The sequence below is a fragment of the Loxodonta africana genome, chromosome 3, assembly GCF_030014295.1.
Source record: "Loxodonta africana isolate mLoxAfr1 chromosome 3, mLoxAfr1.hap2, whole genome shotgun sequence".
In the NCBI taxonomy this organism is placed as follows: Eukaryota; Metazoa; Chordata; class Mammalia; order Proboscidea; family Elephantidae; genus Loxodonta; species Loxodonta africana.
The window spans coordinates 135,248,731-135,268,775 of NC_087344.1; the positions used below are offsets into that span (position 1 = coordinate 135,248,731).

At 42.9% G+C, this 20,045-nt stretch overlaps 1 long non-coding RNA gene and 2 other non-coding genes across 3 annotated transcripts in view; 2 read left to right on the forward strand and 1 right to left on the reverse strand.

Annotated features, from left to right (window-relative positions):
• The window catches only part of LOC135230750 (uncharacterized), a 30,543-nt gene extending 18,438 nt beyond the window's left edge, over nt 1–12,105 (forward strand). Inside the window, exon 2 of the long non-coding RNA XR_010321443.1 lies at nt 11,938–12,105. This is a non-coding gene — a long non-coding RNA (uncharacterized LOC135230750). The remainder of the gene's footprint in view (nt 1–11,937) is intronic.
• On the forward strand, nt 1,485–1,646 carry LOC135230917 (U1 spliceosomal RNA). Its single transcript, XR_010321642.1, has one exon. It is a non-coding gene; the product is annotated as a U1 spliceosomal RNA (small nuclear RNA).
• TRNAQ-CUG (transfer RNA glutamine (anticodon CUG)) lies at nt 6,078–6,149 on the reverse strand. The gene has a single exon. It is a non-coding gene; the product is annotated as a tRNA-Gln (tRNA).
• Nucleotides 12,106–20,045: the final 7,940 nt, after the last annotated feature.

Genomic DNA, 20,045 nt, shown 5'->3' on the forward strand with positions numbered 1-20,045 from the left:
CCACTGACTAAGATGGGAGTACTGCAGGTGCTGTAGGTTTTAGCGGGAACATCTAGCCCAGAACCCGGGGCCTTGTTCAAAAGTGTTTTCTATCCAGGTCATCTCCATTCCTGCATCTGTATGAGTCCTTTCATTAGGTTGGAGATACCTGGGTCTTGGTTCTCAGCCTCCTCTTATCCTGGGGACCATCTATTCTGCCGCCTGCTGGCAAGCTCATCCACTGCCCTGGTTCCCTCAAACATCTCTCCACAAGCTTCTTCTGTGCAAAGCTGTCTCTAGGTCAGTTGTGAGGTGTGGCTAGAATGAGACAACTCATTTCTTGAGTTATGGACAAGGAGATACAGTAGTTCCCTGGTGATCTAGTGGCTAGGATACTGAGGTGAATGACCCTGGGTCAGTTCAGGGTCAGAATCCTTCTTCCATTTCCACACAAAGCAAGTCTTATTTATCCCAGGAGGTCTGGGTGCTCCAAGGACCAGAAGTAGAAGAGCCTCTACACCAAGTCCAAATGCTCCCTGTCAGTGGGGTGAGGGTTGGGGAGAAGTTGGTCAAGAGTAATGGTGAGGCTTTTCTCCGGTCACACTGGTCTTGCTTCATGTTCATATTGACATGGGTAGAAGTGGCTTTAGACACCCACTAAGCCTCTTACCCAGGTTTACACAGCCTTGCAGAGATTCAAATTGCTGTTGGACTACACCCAAGTTGCTGCTGCTGCTCCAGGGGCTCACATACTGCTGAGCTCTGAATAGCTGAGTGAGAGGACAAGCCAAGTCATGGAGTTTGTATGTACTCTCCAGGTACGTGGGTCAGCTTAGCATTCTGGACTATGTTTGCAGGTAAATTGATGGCTAGGCTTTTGGAAGAGGTGACTGGATGTGATAAATGCTATGATGGGAGGGAGGTGAGGTCATAGAGACCTGTCCTGTATTTAGATGAGGTCGTTCGTGGAAGGTGATATTCAGTGACCCAAGAAAGGCAGCATGTGAAGTATGTGTGAACAGAAAACCATTACCAGTGCCATAAGCAGAAATTATATGTAAAAAGGAAAAAGGGAGTATCAAAACCATGGTATCAGAGCAAAGCCTCACAACTCTACCATTGCTGTGATCATTATCCCCCGTAGCCTCTTCCAGGCACTGCATGCATTTTCTCTTTTGCATTCAGCACTCCCAAGATGGGTTCATATCTGTCTTGTGTCCACTGTAACCCAGGAGGAGAGCGAGCCAGGGAGGTGGAGTGGCCTTAGCCTGCAAAGGCAGCGTGAGAAGTATGGAGAAGAGATGGCGCAGTGGTGGCTGGTTGGGATTCTTTGCTTCAAGGCTGTGTGGTTGGCTATGCTTTGGGTTCCTGTTCGGGTCTGTGGCTTGAATGGTTTTTCCCGGAGTGGATTGCAAGAGTGGCTGCCGGAGGACAGGGGAGAATGGAGACCATGAGTGTGCAGTGAAGAGATAGGAGGGTGCATCGTTCCCGCAGGAGCTCCAGCCATGCGTACTTGTCAGAGGAGACGCCATGATCACGAAGGACGTTTTCCCAGGCGGTGCTCATCCATTGCACTCAGGACGTGCTGACCCTTGCGATTTCCCCACTTGTGGGAAACTTGACTGTATAATTTGTGGTAGTGGGTACTGTGTTCTCGCTTTCCCTGACATTCTGCGTTTCACCACTGAGCAATGTTGGGATTGCTACTCTTGTAGGTCTTTTCTAAGTTCCTTCTGTATCTGTTTTTCTTTAAGCCCATCCATCTTCCTGCTGGATATCTGCATGAACTGCAAAGTTTTACAGCTGCCAGACTGGAACCGCGGACATTGTGTTTCAGTCTGTTTCTCTTCTCTCTCTTTCCTTTTCCCCTTCCTCTCTCCTTCCATATCTCTTTGGCTCTTAACTGCAGCACCTTCCACTCCTGCCTTGGGGACCCTTCACTTCCACTCTCTGACATAGGCATGTGGGTCGGCTGGCCCACCTGCACTTCTCCTGGTTGGAGCCTTTCCAGCCCTGAGCCACGCCCGACCCTCAGCGGGAGAAGCCCGCCTGCCTCCTGCTTCCTGGGGACTCTCTGCTCCCACCTGCAGCGAAGAGGCGGCTCTGGATGAGCACTGGGCCTCAGAAAGGGCAGCGTGGGGTGGCGGTGTGGGGCGGAGTACTGCCCTGGGGAGTCAGTCGTGGGTTTCTTTGGGATATGGCCCGTGGTGGGGAGCAGGGAAAGTGGGAAGGGGGCCGCGCTCCTCGGTTGTGCCATCATCGGTGTCCGCCTCGGAATACAAAACTTGTTCAGGTGTAGCTTTCTGGGTTTCTGCTTGTAGCCCCACCTAGGAAATGGGGTCCGCTCCCTTATCTTTTTGTTGTTAGGTTACGATTCGCAGCGACCCTAGGTACCACAGAATGAAACACTACCCAGTCCTGCGACATGCTCACAATCGTTCTTGTGCTTGAACCCATTGTTGCACCGATTGTGTCAATCCATCTCGTTAAGGCTCTTCCTCTTTTTCACTAACCCTCTACTTTATCAAGCAAGATGTCCTTCTCCAGGGACTGGTCCATCCTGATAACACGTCCAATGTGTGTGAGAGGAAGTCTTGCCATCCTTGCTTCTAAGGAGGATTCAGGCTATACTTCTTCTGAAAGAGATTGGTTCATTCTTCTGGCTGCCCATGGTATGTTCAATGTTGTTCACCAGTACCACAATTTAAAGGCATCAATTCTTCTGTCTTCTTTATTTAATGTTCAGCTTTCCATGCATACAAGGCGATTGAAATTACCAGGGCTTGGATCAGGCACACCTTAGTCCTTAAAGTGACTTCTTGGCTTTTTAACTCTTTTGCAGGAGATTTGCCCAATGCAATGAGTCTTTTGATTTCTTAACTGCTGCTTCCATGGGCATTGTGTTCCAACAACTGCTTCTAGTCTATGTACAGGTTCCACAAGACCACAATTACGTGTTTTAGAATTCCAACTCCTCTTAATGTTATCCATAAGTTGTCAAGTCCTATACAGTTGAATGCCTTTGTATAGACAATAAAACACAGGTAAACATCTTTCTGGTATTCTCTGTTTTCAGCCAAGATCCACCTGACATAAGCAATGATATCCCTCATTTCACGTTCTTTTCTGAATACAGTTTGAATTTCGGGCAGTTCCCTGTGGATGTATGCTGAAGTCACTGTTGAATGATTTTCAACAAAATTTTACTTGTGCATGATATTAATTATATTGTTTGATGATTTCTGCATTTGGTTGGATTACCTTTCTTTGGAATGGGCACAAGTATGGATTTCTTCCAGTCAGTTGGCCAAGTGAAGCCTTCCAAATTTCTTGGCATAGATGACTCAGCCCCTCTAGCACTGAATCTGTTTGTTGAAACATTTTAATTGGTATTCCATCAATTCTTGGAGGCTTGTTTTTCACCAATGCCTTCAGTGCAGTTTGAACTTCTTCCTTCAGTACCATCAGTTCTTGATCATGTGCTACCTTCTGAAATGTTAGAAATGTCAACCAATTATTTTTGTTTCAGTGACTCTGTGTATTCTTTTCATCTTCTTTTGATGCTTCCTGCATCAGTTAATGTTTTCCCTGTATAATCCTTCAATATTACAACTCAAGGCTTCAATTTTCTCTTCATTTCTTTCAGCTTGGAAAATGTCGAGAGTGTTCTCCCCGCTTTTAGTTTTCTAACTCTAGGCCTTTGCTCCTTTCACTATGTCTTTGTCTTATTGAAAGAATACTTTGTCTTACTGAAAGAATAGTAACTTCATATATTCATATATTCTTCATGTACATTTGTCAAGGAACATTTTCCTACATTTAGCTTTGAACCACAGGAAGTTTAGGACAGAGGTCGGACTGAGTGCCTAAGAGTGTGCGCTCTCACCAGCCTGAATGGAAAGAGCATCTAACTCATGTGGTATGAAGGAGAGTCTTCAGAAGGGCAATACCTCAACAGTGTGTCCACATTAGCCTTAGACTAAGGATTTTCTGAACCCACCTAACAAAGCTTAAAAGCCAGCCTAGAAAGAATCAAACTATTTCCAAGTAACTTAACAGCATCCCAGAGCAGAGTCCAAAATTATTTAAAGGATTACATAAAAATATTTTTTTAAATACTTAACATAAAATTCATAATGCCTGGCATCTAATAAAAGTTATTAAGTATGCCAATAGTGGAGTCCTGGTGCCAGATGATATGATCCATAACCATGAGAAAAGTGAGTCAACAGAAATAGACACAGAAATAACCTAGATGATAGAATCAATAGACAAAATATGTGGGCATTATGAACACACTGTGTACGTTCAGAAAAATGGAGGAAAGCATGAACTTGATGAGAGAAATGAAAGACATATATGTATGACTCGAATGAACTCGTAGAATTGAAAAATACGCTGGATGATTTTATCAGTTAATTGGGCACTGTAGGAGACAGAGCAACATAAATTATTCAAAATGAAACCCAGAGGGAAAAAAGAATTAAAACAAAAAGAACAGAGTATCAATTGACCTGTGAGAAAACATCAAGTGGCCTAATGTCCATGTAACTGTAGTCCTCGGAAATAGAGCAGCTGGAGTGACAAAAAAAGTTTGAAGAACTAACAACAATAGTCCCAAGGGGAATGGTCCTGGCCCCTCCTTGTGGCCGCTGTGGAGACAGCACATAGGGATCTATCTGTACAACTAGAGGAGCCACTGGATACCAAAGAGGATAGCAAAGAGGCTGGTCAAGGGTAGCGACAAGGAAAACTAGGCAATGTGTAGGACCTTAAAATAAGAACTTGTATGACCTATGGACTGAGCTAGCTTGAAGAGTAAGAGCTGAGAGCTGCTCTTCTCCTTAGCATGGAAGATTGCCCAGTTATATCTGAGCCAACACTGAAGGCAACATTTGGCGAGTTGCTGATGAGGAAGCTGACACTTGCAGAGTTTAATGGATTTCCTTCGTCTCAGGATTGTTTAGCACTAAACCACGTCCTGTCCTCTCAGTTGTTGATGCTTCAGAGCGTGAGCTATAGAGACAGTTATATGTGGGAGGATCTTCAAGTCTATTAGTCCATCTGCTCAGCTCATGAAAAGGGGGATAATGGTTGCTTGTTTGCTTCAAAATTGCCCCAATAACATTTTTATAATCTTACAGTGAAAGGATTGTAGAATGTGACACAAACCCCAGGATCTTTAAAGAGTGATACATAGGAGTACATCAAAATTTCAATTCAAATAAAAAACATTCTACATAACAAAGAAATTATTTTTATTTTGTATGTATTTTTATCTAAGTACTATATGCCCAATAGTTTGTTATGAAAAACAGAAGTGCCCTGATCCCTTTCTACATTTCCTGTTCTCCAGAGATAACCACTTTCAACCCATATAACCAATTAGGTGGCTCTCTCTCTCTCTAAAGAAATATTGCTATGCCATGATTTCCCAGTTTTCACTCCAGGCCCTGCAGACACCCTGCAAGGGGAAAAGTGCTGTGCATTTGGGTGGATGGGTGCACCACCTGCTGTTCAATACCAAGGGAGCCCACAAGGCGCTTCACTTGGCTTCCACTTACGTGCCAACCAACTTAATCCACTTCACCCCTCCACACAGGGAAAGGAAACTTTGCAAGAACAAATGCCAGGCAAGCAGCTTTGAGGTTTATCGGTGGAACCGGGTTCTCGGCTGGGACAGGAAGGTATGGGAGCGATCCTGAGTGAGGAGCCGCGGTGGTCCACACCCAGCAACTGACACCACTGCTGTGAACGCGCAGCCCCCCTGCCTTCCACCCCCTACTTCCTCCCTTTTTCTTTCCTATTCTCTTCTCTGTTCTTTCCAGTCTCTCCTCCTTCCTCAGCTATTTTCTGCGGGTTTCTGGGACCTCAGTTCCTGAGGAGGTGATGAGAGGAAAAGGGGACCAGCCGAGAGGCGGAAAAGGCCACGGGGAGCAGGCATCTGGAGCAGTCACACTTCTTCCCTCCCGGCCCTAAACCTTCCTAGCTCCTAAATGAAGATCAGAGGCGGGACGAGGAAAGGGGAGTAACAAGTTTCATTCACAATTTAAGGATTTTTTTTTTTTTTTTAAATCCTTCATCTAGGGTAAATATTAAGGTTCCACCGAGACTTGAACTCGGATTGCTGGATTCAGAGTCCAGAGTGCTCACCATTACACCATGGAACCACAGTGAATCTTTGTGCCTATATTGCAGTACTAATCCCCAAATCAACTGCACACTGAGTCGATTCTGACTCATATCTATGATCATTTCAATAAAAAAAAAGAGAAAACCTCTTACCATCCAATGGATTCCGAATCATAGGGACCCTGTATGAGCATCTCAGTAGAGGTGTGTGAATACTCATTTAGCATGCATAGTTTCCAGGACTAATCTCAAGGCAGTCCTCAGTCAGACAGGACTTGAGGATCGTTGACCTGTTTGAGCGGATCCATCCACCTTGCTTTCTTTCTGCACCTCCCTTTTTATTGACTTCTATCATTTCATTTGCATCTCAGGAAATTGAGGTAAAATCCACTTTGGGTTTAGGGCAATGGCACAGCTCTTTAAGCCTCTGTCATAAATCACATACTTGGCCTTATTTACCAGAGTTCCCTGTCCGAAGGTGAAATTTCTGCAAACAGTGTTATTTTCCTTTTCTCTGCCTTCACCCATTTCTCATTGCCCAGGGAGGGCAGATGATTGTCAGAGCAGGACTTGGGACTTCCTGGGTGGCTTGTCCAAACAGCACCTATTACTCTCCAAAGCCACCACAGCTTCCTACGTGCAATATAGAAAGGTGTCTCAGCAGTGTTTTATCTGAGGAGTGGGTTTGGTAGGCAGGAGAACTCTCATTTTCTTCTTTATGCATTTATTTTTTGATAAGTTTTTCTTACAACAAACATATTTGTTAGATATACAACAACAACAAAAAAACAACCTTGTTTAACATTTCTACACTCAAACAAACCAGACTAACCTCATCTGCTGTGACTCAAAATTGACCACATGCTGTTGAGGCTACCAGACAGGGCTCTGACACCTATACATACAGCTGCAGTCTGTTTTCTGAGAGCTTGGCCACATCCATTACATTCCAATTTCTCAATATATCATGACTCAGAAACCTCACAGTTTTTTGCTTTTTTTAAGTGCAGTAAAGATTTAACTTCTTCCAAAGAAATGAGTCTTTGCCCTTAGTTTCTTGGAGATAACTCTAAACCAAAACCAAAATAAAAACAAACAAAAAAATTAAACCCTTTTCTGTCAGGTTGATTCTGACTCCTAGTAACCCTATAGGACAGGGTAGAACAGCCCAATAGGGCTTCCAGGGATGTAACTCTTCACCCACACCGATTGCTACATCTTTCTCCCTTAGAGTGGTTGGTGGGTTCAAACCGTCAAGCTTTTGGTTAGAAGCCCAGCACTCACCCACTGTTTCTCCAGTGCTCCTTGAGATAACTCTAAATGCTTGGAATTTGCTGAGTAATTGAGACGCCTTTGTTTTCTGTAGGCCTCCAGACCACACTTGAGGGTATATTCTAATAAGGTGACTCAAGTTGGGGCTGGCAAAGCTAGAAAGAGGAACTCCTGATATCAGCCAACCTGGGACAGGGAAGTGCGGAGAATGGGGGAAAAAATTCATTCAAGCATGCCTAAGTAATGAGGCTTAGAAAAAGGCTCTGGACACAGATGCTCCATGGGCTTCCTGGTTGGTGAGAGACATCTATGCACATGCAAGGGTAGTGTAGCCCTTTTTGAGACAAGGACTCTCCACATTCAGAACCTTCCCAGTCCTTGCCCTATGTGTCTCCTCTTTTGTATTTTTTTTGCTATAAAACCGTAATTATAAGTATAGGACTTTCTGTGAATTCTGTGAGTCATTCCAGTGAATTATCAAACCTGAGCCAGCAGGTCAGAAGTGAGGGGATTGAGCTCCTCCCAGATTATGGCTGGCATTCTGAAGGGGTAGAGGGAACTTCTGAATATGTAGCCAGCTGGTCAGAAGTGAGTGGATCACGAGGACTCCCAAGGTTGCAGCTGGTATCTGTGCCCTTTACTTGTGAGGTCTGCTCTAGCTCCAGGTGCTCAGAGTCAGAGGAAGATGCTGCATGTGTACCTGGTGTCAGAACAAAAGTGGAACAGAATTGAATTGATAGTAGGTAGATTTGGGTTGATCAATAAATATTTGGAGTTAGAGAAGTGGGAATTGATTTGAGCTTTTCCTACATGTAAATATATCAATGTATCCAGAGGCACTCATTGTTGTGTCACAGGCCATGTTTATCCAAGTTGCCTTACAGTATTGTCTCATTATTTCATTTATGTACACAAAACAGCACAACACTAAATACCTGTATAATAGATGTAAACTTTGTATTTAAATTATATACATAGTTTAAATACCTTACAAAATTCCCTTTCTTCTTCCTAAGGCTAGTTTGTGCCTTTGAAAAGTGAGTTTGATCACTTGGGCTAATGATTTCAAAATGGTTAGACTGCATATAAGACATTAAAGAATGACAAAATGGAGTTCTATGTGGCCAAAATGTGAGGATCTCTACGGACTGCTGTTGAGTTATTGCTAGGAAAAATTGTTTATGTGAAAAAAAAAAGCAAAACAAGAAGTGCAAAAAAAGTATACAATATTCTACCTTTTCTTTAAGAAAGGAGAGGATAGATATATTTGTACTTATTATTAATACATGCTTATTTTTCAGGAAGGTTAAGCCAGAAGGTAACAAAAATGTTTTCTTCTAGGGAATGTGGTTTAAGCTATAGAAGTGGTGGTGAGGCTTTGCTAAATATTATCTTTTTTTATATAATTTTGATTTTTAAATGATGTGATGTTTTACATTTTCAAAAAAAGAAGAAAAAGAAAACACTACAATTGGTAAAAGTGGAACCAGTTAAATTTAACTGTATATCAAAATGACAATACAATCACACAGAAAATAATCAAGTAGATTTTAAATGCAGTTCTCTGTGATTCATAGTGGTGTATATTCTTATGTCAGAAGAATCTGCAAAGAAATTTTGAACTTTGCTTTGCAGATTTATTGTTGATAGTCATGTTGATGGAATAATTTGGAAACAATTTTGTGTGTATTATAGGATAGCACACATGAGTAAATGTATTAAAAATTGTTTGGAATCAGGGTTATCAACACGAGAGAGAAGAGACAAAAATATGGACCAGGGGAAGTTGAGGGATAACCTCTTGGTGCTGGATTGGGATTGAAAGTGTCAGTATAAGCTCATGAATTAAATATGAATATTTGCTCACCATGTCTACTTACGGAGCCTAGAAGCAATGTTGCCTAGGGGCTACATCTTTGTTGTGAATGCCATTTGCCACCAAAACAACCAGATTCCTTGGAGAAATGGGTGATTTTGGAAAGTTGAACTTGGAACTTCTTGTGACAGAAAGGAAGAATGTGCTCCTTGATTCATGGAAACACGTAAAAAAATCACAGGCACCAGCTTGAAAAGATCCAATCTGGTCGAAAATGAGAGAATTTGAGCATCAAAAACAATAATAGTAATGGATAATAACACATTGACCTAATAAAAAGAAGCCATGAGTTCATAGAATCTAAGATTGGGGAGGGAAGTGCTATAATAAAATAAGATTGGGCGGAGGGGAAGCTCTAAATGAAAAGCCTTGACTAGAGAAAACTGCACTCCTACTGATAAAAAATAGTCCTGCATCCCCTCAGATTGTGGCAGTGTATTCTGATATTCAGGTGGCCTGCATTAGTGTGCGGAGAAGAAAAGGCCGAGAGGAGGTAGGAGAAGCAGCAGCAAGGAAAGAAGAAAAGGAAGAGAGAAACCGGGAAAAGTTTAAGAACTGTGCAGTTGGGAGAGAGGCACATGGCCCCACTCACTTAGCAGTTTAAGCCAATGTTTTCATGTACTTATGACAACTGAAATCTCATTCATGTCAGTGTTTGAATAATTGAGGGTAATAGAGTTAAAGGCAAGTCTATCTATAACTAAGGTGTGAGTAGGCCGACAGACTTATTTCTGTGCATTTGATGGGCTTTGTTTTTATTCTTTGAATTTTTTGGTTTTTCTATGACTGTATCTAGGAAAGACTTAGGGTGTGGTAGCTTTATTTTGGAGCCCTGATGGCACAGGGGTTAAGAGCTCTGCTGCTAAGCAAGAGGTTGGTAGTTCAAGTCCACCAGCGGCTCCTTGGAAACCCTAAGGGGCAGTTCTACTCTGTCCTACAGTGTAGTTATGAGTCAGAATTGACTTGATGGCATTGTGTTTTTTGTTTTTTTTTTTTCTGGTTTTAGCTTTGTTTTATTTCTAGAAGGCTAAAATATGGTTAATTTTCCTCAAACAATATTATTGAGTGTCTATCATGCAATTTCCAATGAAAACTTCTCAATTTAATTAAAAAAAAAACTATTTTATTTGGTCAGGCATGAATCAATTCACTAAAGCACTGTTTTTCAAACTCATCTGCTGTCTACATGCGTCAGAATCATCCAGATAGCTTGGTAAAAAGTAAAGATTCCAGGCACAAGGATTGGTCTTCATTTGCCTGCAGCAACAAAGGAAGAAGGAGAGTCAGAAATAGGAGAATAAAATAGAATGGGTGGCTAATTGCCTCCATGAACAACCACCTCCTTTTTATTGAGACGGGAAGAAAAGGATTGTGCCTAGCTATATTGTACATTTTGATCAAAGATTCTATGAAAGAATCCTGATCAAATGGGGGAAAACATAGAACAGAATTTCAAATTCTCCTGGAATCAGATTTTCTGGAACCATGGAGGCTGGACGAACCCCTGAAACTATTACCCTCAAGTAATCTTTAAACCTTCAATAAAGATATCCCCTGAAGTCTTCTTAAAACCAAAAAATAGCTTAGCTCAACCAGTAAAGAATGTCTGCCTTGAGCATTATGCTCTTTTCAGATCTATTTATATGGATCAAACTGGCAATAGCCACTTAAAAGATTAGATAGGAAACTTGGGGGGCAGTGAGTTAATGTTAATGGGGAAGGAACAACTCAGAAAGGAGGGTTGCACAACTTAAAGAATGTAATCCATGTCGCGAAATTGTACATGTAGAAACTGTGGAATTGGTACATGTTTTGCTGTGTATATTCTCACCACCACCAACAAAAAGTAAAATAAATTATTTAAAAAAAAAAAAAAAGCAGATTCTAAGACCTAAAGGCTATGAAATCACTGGAAGAGGAGCCCAGGAATTTTCTCCCAAAAACACTCCGGTAATTCCAGAGCACATGAATTAGAGAACTGTGTGGACTTTCGTATAATATATGGTTTGGGGAGCAAAGACCGCATTCTTCAACTTACACCTCAATCACTAGAGTGTGACCTTTTCGAAGGCAGTGATTGTATTGCCATCTTTGTACCCTCAGACTAGAATCTGGCCCAGGACTGGGAAATAAGGTAGGAGGGGAAAAAAAAACTCACAATTACTTATTTACAAATAGTTTGCCTTAAAGCCAGTAAAAGGGCTAAACTATTTACCTAGTTCCCTTCCATGTTGAACAGGTAACTATAGTACTATCAGGGCAGGCCCACATTTCTAGGTGCGTTAGGGACCAGCGATGGCTTTACTTCCTGCTTGGCTCCAGGTAGATAGTTTGCACAGCGGGAGTGTATGAGTCTTTACCTATCAAATTCTGTGAGAGTCCCCTGTGCAGGGTCCAAAAAGTGTTAGCAAGGCTGCTACCTCTATGATTTAAAAACTAAATCGGAGCTAAATAGCATAATCATGTGGAAAAAGTATGCATCAAAACAGGTAATAAGTGAAAATACGGGAAGATGATAATAAACAGAAGGGGTGTTCGTAAGTCATGAAGGGGCGGTCATGATTCCAGGGAGGATTGTAATCATACCATTTCTAGGAAAGTGTCTTTCAGCCAGAAAATAATACTCTTAGATATTGCTTGTAGATCTGACACTGACTAATGCTGAAAAAAACTTACAGACCTTTTTTACAGAAGACAGAAGCTGGATTCCTGCTGATTTGAAGGAGCAAAAGCAGCCTTACCTCGTGCACCCAGCCCTTTCCTTCACCCTGGAGAATATGCCCAGAAAAGGTGGATTTTGAGAATAGAGCCAATAAAACAAAACAAAAACAGAAGTGCAACTCTAGCTCAACCCTATGATCCTGTAATTAAGATCTCAAAACCTAAGGTCTGAATGGACACAGGTTTCTGAGTTGAGGAGATCCCTGCACTTTTACCAGGAGAAGCCTTTGCCTAAGTTCAGAGACCAGGAAAATGGGATTGTGTTGATGAAAGTGTGAACCTGACTGTAGAGGAAAACCTGAATTCCTGACTGACTGGGTGTGGGATGAGAAAGACCTATGTCAAAGAGAACTATCACCATCGGTTGGAATTGACACCACAACAACCGATTGGTTTGGTTATTTTGGGGGATGGGAGGATGATGGATTTGGCATCAACTAGTGGGGGAAAATTTTAGGTGCAGCAATTTTAGGGGGAAGATCTGAAGTTCGGTTCAGGGTTCCCACTTCCCCCACTCCAGAGCCCTGCTGGAAAGCGATTTCGATCCAAGCTGTCTCCTTTTCTGCATCCGAGTCCTTTTTGAGTTTGGAGGTAATGGTCTAGGTGCTGGGCCTTCACTTTCTTCTCATCCAGGGCGCCTCCTCTCCCACCTCTGGCGGCAACCTCACACGCTGCCAGGCTGCGCGGCGCGCTCTGCACCTGCTGCAGAACAAAGGTGCATCTCTAGGTCAGGTCTGAGGTGCCCGGCCGGGACTAGCCAAATCGCTCCAAGACTTGTGGGCCTGATGTGCCCCTCCGGGGCCGACTGGCGGGCAGACCGCCAGGCTTTTCGCGTGCTGACTCCTTTTTTGATGGAAAAAAAAAAAAATGGAAGCAGGGAGGAAACGCTCTGTGGGGAGTGCAGGGAGGGCTGCTTCTGGGAGCCAGGGCAAGCAACACAATTCCCGGGCCTTCATGCAAAGGATATCCTCACCCGAGGGGTCGTACTCAATTGTTATCCTTTATTTTGAATTCTGTCAATAAAAAATTTTGTGCAAATTCGCTTCCTTCTTGTGTGAGTACCTACATAATATCCTTGATTTTGCCTCTTGGCCTGCAAAGCCCAAAATATTCACTGTCTGGTCCATTACAGAAAAAAAGGTTGCTGACCTCTGCACTAACAATGCCCAACACTCCACAGGAAGGACACCCAGAGATCTCTTTTGCCCATATCCAGGTCTTGACCAATTTTTTTCTGAAAACCAATAGAATTCCTTATTTGTTTTGTTCTGTGGCATCCCTAGGGCTGCTGTCATCTAGTGTGGTAACATCTCTTTATTGTGAAAATATGCACGACACATTTGCCAGTTCAACATTTTTCAGGTGTATAATTCACTGCTCTGAATTAGGTTAATCATTATGTGCAACCATCACCCATAATCCTTGCCAAGTCTGTCATCATCACGAACAGAAACTCACTGCTTCCGAAATAGTGACTCCCTTTTGCCCCCTCCGTCACACCCTGGTAACTACTAATAAACTTTAGTCTCTATCCATTTGCCTAGTTTTGTTATTTCACGTAGGTGTGATCATACACTACCCTTTTGTAACTGACTTATTCCACTCAGCGTAATGTTTTCAAGGTTCACTCATGTTGTAGCATGTATCGGGACTTCCTTTCTCTTTTGGCTGAGTAGTATTTCACTGTATGTATATACCACATTTTGTTTATTCATTCATCCATCAAAAATGAAAAATTTTTTTAATAAAAAATTTAATTAAAAAAATTAAAACTGAACATTATGTCAAATGACTATGCTGGTGCAGCGGTTAACCAAAAGGTTGGCAGTTCGAACCTACCAGGTGCTCCTTGGAAACTCTATGGGGTAGTTCTACTGTGTCCTAAAGGGCCACTATGAGTCGGAATCCTTTCGATGGCAACAGGTTTTTTTTTTTTTTTATGTGATATTTACTCCAGTTTGGGAAATTCAAATAATTCAGGATGTTGAACTAGTCTGGGATGCTGACAAAAAAAAAAAATTTTTTTTTTAAGCTCCCCCAAAATCAACCCTGGAGGAATTATAGGATCAAGAGGGAAATATTATTTCCAGGAAGTATAAAGAATTGTAAACTTTTTGAGAGACTGCAAAGAAGCCCTGGTGGTGCAACGGTTAAGTGCTCGGCTGCTTAACTGGTCAGTGGTCTGCTCCCGTAAAGATTAAAGGAGAACTAAACCCGTTCCACAAAGACTTTCTTCTGACTCACAGGGTAGAACTGCCCCCATAGGGTTTCCAAGGCCACGTCTTACTTCTAAGGAGCGGCTGGAGGGTTCCAACTGCTGACCTTTTGGTTGGCAGCCAAGCACTTAACTACTGTATCACCAGGGTTCATTCCATAAAGATTATAACCTAGGAAACCCTATGGGCAGTTCTACTCTGCCATTTGGGGTTGCCATGAGTCGAGATCGTCTCCACAACACCCCTCAACTACAACTACAACAACAAAGAGACTACGGGCTATTTTGAACCACTGCGTGAAAGGTCAGGCGCAGAGGTAGCGGACATAGGACAAGATGGAGAAAAGCATTTGAAGTTCTGTGCTTAAATCTCACTCCAACGGCCTGGGTCAATCACTTCTTGCCCCTTCAAGAAAGAATCAGGTTCACTGAAACCACCAATGTGGTAGCTCTGATAAGATATCTGGGGACCATACAAGCTTTGCTGAAGAAAAGAGTTGATGAAAAAGTTGTGGACAAACCACATGGCCCCAGGTATTCCTTTTCCAGAATCTCCTGCTTCAAACCCCCAGAGCCAAGGATTGCCATGGCCTCCTCCCAATGCTGCTTAACCATAAGCATTAAAAACGATACCCTGACGTGCAGATTTACCCGGTGGAGTATATAACAAGCAGGAGTGAGAAAAGTGATTTTCCTGTACATGTTGTTCTCCACTTACACCTCCTTTTTGTCCTTAATTTTACCAAGAGCAGCAGAGCTTCAGGAAGGAAGATCTCGGGCCCCTCCGCACAGCTCACCTCATCTTGAGAATTTCCTCTGCCACAAGCCTCCCTCTTCTTTGGGCACCAAAGGCCTCCCCCACAGGGGTATCTGCCCAGCGCACAGCTTCTCTGCTTTCAGGAATTTCATTTCTTGTTCTCCACTCCATAGTGAGACATGGCCCAGTGGTCAGTTCAAGTTCTAGGACTTGAATCAATGACCAAATGACACTTTAGATTCCAGGGATTAGTGAAGAGAAGATATAAAAGTAACAATGGTTTGAATTTCAAGTACATAAAACCCCAGAGACCCACTCACCTCAATTGTCATTTCAAAGACTGGGTCTGGCCATGTGGTTGCTGCCCTGCATGCCCAGTACTAACCCCTGCAGGATCACCGCAGGTCCCAGTTCAGATGGACCCAAAGTGGCAGTTCACATTGACTCCTTAAAGTCTTCTACTCTAGAAATAATGCCAGATGTACAGTTCGCATTTTCCTTCCTTTCCCGTTCCTGAGCCGGAGGGCAAAATGACCTGTGCTGCCCGTGTAACGGGTAATCCAGCAGAGCAGGACATGGAACAGTTTTGGGCACATGAAGGAGGGAGTGGGGCGGGGGCGGGGAGAGGGAGGAAGCTTTGCCTTGGCCGGGAGTAGAACCCAAGTCTCCTGCATGGGAGGCAAGAATTGTACCACTGAACCACCAATGCTTCTCTGGGGACACTTTTCCTACTGACGGTGCTGTGGCTATTCAGAAAACGACTCCGGCAGGACTTGGAAAAAGCAGTTCTAAAATAGGTTTAAACAGTGTTCTCTTTGGAAGAAATAGCTAAGACCTATAAAAGATGCCCAGGACACAGGGTTTCAGGCAGCACTCTAAAGTTATTGCATTCAAATAAAATGATTTGACTTGAAAGAGGCTAATTCAGAAATTGGCTCTTTCCAAATGGATAATACCCGTTGCCATCGCATTCTGACTCATACCAGAGCAACTCTTTAGGACAGAGTAGAGCTGCCCCGTAGGGTTTCCAAGGAGTAGCTGGTGGATTCAAATTGTGGAATTGGTTACCACCCAAGCTCTTAACCAGTGCGTCACCAGAGCTCCAGCTGGGCAATACGCCTTGTCTTAGTTTCCTAGTGCTCCCGTATCAGGAATACCACAAGGAGAAGGTGTTCACGGACAGCAACTTATTTTCTCATAGTTTCAGAGGCTAGAAGTCCAAATTTAGGGCCCTGGTTCTGGGAGAAGGCCCTATCAGCCCTGGGAAAAAATCCTTGTCTCTTTCAGCTTCTCTTCCTTGCTTCCTTGGTAATCTCCGAGTGGCATCAATCTTTCTCCATACGTGCTTCCGTGCTTTTATGTCTAATTTGCTCTTTTTAGATCTCAAAATTGATTGGCTTAAGACGCAACCTATACCAATTCCACCTCATTAACATAACAAATAAAACCCTATTCCCAAGTGGAATTACAAACACAAGTATAGGGGTTAGGCTTTATACCACGTATCTTTTAGGAACACAATTCAATCCATAACAAACCTCAGTACAGAAACATCAGAAATCATTGAGTCCCTTGTCTCTGGCCCTAAATCTGCATGAACCTAAGAGAAGGTCATTTATTCACTGGCTGATGCAACCTCTTTGCCCTCTGATTGCTTGGTGCCTCCCATCGCTTTCCTTCCAACCTTAAGATGGGTTCCAGTTCTTTCCCAGACAGGTTCAGGAGGCTGGATGTTTGGGGATGTGTCTGAGGTACTCCAGGAGGTCTAGGTGATTCTTGAGCTTCTCTTCTATGAAGTCTCTTTTGAGTCCCTGGAAAAGACCAAAGATTGAAAGTTCCTGTTTTTGGGAGCCGTGTTAACTGACACAGGAAATACAGGGTGGAGAGGAGTGTGCTGTCACATTGTAGGGAGAGCAACTAGGGTCATACAACCACGTACGTTTAAGTTTTTGTATAAGAAACTGATTTGAATTGTGAACTTTCACTTAAGGCACAATGAAAAAAAAAAGGTCCTGTTTTTAAACTATTATGTGTTACAGAGACCTACAAAAAAGCAAGGAAGTGAAAAGTCACTCCAAGATTTCTTCCCTTTAGCACTCCTCTTTAGTCACTCAAGGATGTCAGTTCAGGGAAAAACAAGGCTATTGGGATTGTTATGAGCTATGGAGGCAACCTTGAGTTTGGAACACTAGTGGTTCAGCGGTAGTACAGGAACACCCAATTTTAATTCCTGGTCAATGTGTGGTTCCTATTCTTTCCGTCACAGTTCATTTACTGCCTCTGGGTGCCACTGCACAAGTTTTTATTGTGCGTACCAGACCAGAGCAGCAACCCTTTTTCTACTTCTGCTGGACTTGTTATTCCATAGGCAAATCTGGTCTACACTGACATCCAGCAGCCAGGAGCAACCCTGCTGTCAATGAGGAAGTGTGGAGAACCGGGTAGTGATACTGGAATCAAAAGTGTTCAAGAGTTTGCCTATACAGTAGTTTGGCAGCCTAGGGGACCAGGATGTGATCCTAAAGGAATTAGTGCTTGACCTGAGGTGCAATAACCACCCTTGCAGCATGTCTTACAAGCTGGGAAGTAAGTTCTGCTGTGTTACAATATTATGAAACTTAGAAATAATGTTCTTGTCACATTTGCCTGTTCTCCAGGGAGATGCAAGGAGCCCATGCAAAGAATAATAATGTCACTGTTACTCTGTGATTCGCATGCTGGGCCTTAGACTAGGCACTGTGCTCGCCACACTGTGGGGAATCAAGCAACTGAGCCTCCAGGAAAGAGAGTAGCTTTGAGGTGGTACAGACACCCAGTGGTTGTAACGGTGTTAGAGACTATGGCCTTAGGGGTCAGAGAGGGCTGAGGATTGTGGGTAATAATCAGACGCAGTCAGTAGGACCCTTAGACCAGAGCCTGGATGAATCGAGAGCCTGTTATCTTCAACTACACCAGCTTTGTGTGCTCAGCTGCCCTCAGCAGAGTCATCTGATGCCAGAGAGCAGTGGGGCATCCAAGGAGGAGCGAAGCTGAGCAAAGCGCTGGCATCTGCAGTGGCCCTGATCTAGACAGAAATAAGAACGTATAGAGACAAAGCAGAAGAGAAGGGTGGGCAGAAGCAGTGAGACTCTGCCTGGATCTGTGCACCACATATCAAGATTGCATTTATTAAAACTGTCAGCTTATGTTTGGAGGTAGAAATGTAAACTAGGCTTTTAACTGGAGTAAATACAAATAATGACTTTAAGAAAGGTATGCATTAGTTGCTGTGGAGTCGATTACGACTCATGGCAGCCTCGTGTGTGCAGAGTAGAACTGCTATGTAGGGTTTTCAAGGTTGTGACCTTTGAGAAGCAGATCATCTGTCTTCTGAGACGCCTCTCGCTGGACTTAAACTGCCCAGTTGAACACTTAGCTCTTTGCACCAACCGGAGACTCCTTTAAAAAAACCAAAATGATGAGGGTAGGTCAAAGGGACACAGGAGTTGATTGAAAGAGCTCCCAATGGCCAAACTAAAATAATTTTAGCAACAATATAAATACAGTAGTATTAGATTGGAAACCCTGGTGGCGTAGTGGTTAAGTGCTATGGCTGCTAACCAAAGGGTCAGCAGCTCGAATCCTCCAGGCGCTCCATGGAAACTCTATGGGGCAGTTCTACTCTGTCCTGTAGGGTTGCTATGAGTCGGAATCGACTCGACGGCACTGGGTTTGGTTTTGGTTTTTTAGTATTAGATTAACCAAAGTATAAAATACACATTCACAAGTTCTTATTAACATAAACAAAGGATTGACTAAATAAATATAAATGCCCCTCATTGGCATAAGAATAGACTAACATCTCTTGCAGAAGAATGCCAAATAATTTAGGTACTCTGGGCTCAAGGAGGTGTAGCACAAAACCCACTACTTAAATGTGGCTAGTTATAGTGACTTCCTTCCAAAGAAAGAAGAGCACCTTTAGAACAAAGACCTGAGGAACACTACCTCAAACAGATGACCAAAATTAACATCGACAGTGGTAAATCACGTTGATATGATGTGATGGAATAGCGTTTTACCTTCCCAAACACATACCCCCAGTCTAATCATGAGAAAAACATCACACAAATCTTAATTGAGGGACATTCTTCAAAATACCTGACCAGAACTCCTTAGAATTGTCAAACCATCACACACAAGGGAAGTTTGAGGAATTGTCACAGTTAAGGGGAGCTTAAGGAGACATGACAATTAAATATAATGATGTCCTGGAAGAGAAAAAGGATATCAAGCAAAAGCTAAGGATACCTGAATAAAATATGTACTTCAGTTAATAAGAATGTATCAATATTGGTTCATTAATTGCATCAAATGTGCTAAGATATTAGTAATAGGGGAAACTGGTTGTGAAATGTATGTGAAAGTTCAGTGCTACTGTCTCAACTTTTCTATATGTATAAATGTAACCTAAGATAAAATATTTATTTTAAAAGTTAAAAAAAAGTTAAGCCAATTAAAATTGAAGAGGCTCTCTTCACAAAAGAAGATTTTTTAATACCCAAAAGGCATAAGAAAAAACCTTCAACAGCATCACTCATAATGGAGACAAAAATTTAAGTCACCATGTGTCTTAGTCATCAAGTACTGCCATAAAAGAAATACCACAAGTGGATGGCTTTAACAAAGAGAAATTTATTTTCTCACAATCTAGCAGGCTGCGAGTCCAAATTCAGGGTATTGGCTCCAGTAAAAGGCTTTCTCTCTCTCTCTGTCGGCTCTGGAGGAAGGTTCTTGTCCTGAATCTTCCCCTGGTTGAGGAGCTTCTCAGGGAAAGGGACCCTGTGTCCAAAGGACGCGCTGTGCTCCTGGTGCTACTTTCTTGGTGGGATGAGTTCCCCAACTGTCTGCTTCCTTCCGTTCCCTTTTATCTCTTGAGAGATAAGAGGTGGTGCAGGCCACAACCCAGGGAAACTCTCTTTACCTTGGGTCGGGTGGTGACCCGAGTAAGGATGGTTTTACAATCCCACCCTAATTCTCTTAACATAAAATTACAATCACAAAATTGAGGACAACCACACAATACTGGGAATCATGGCCTAACCAAGTTGATA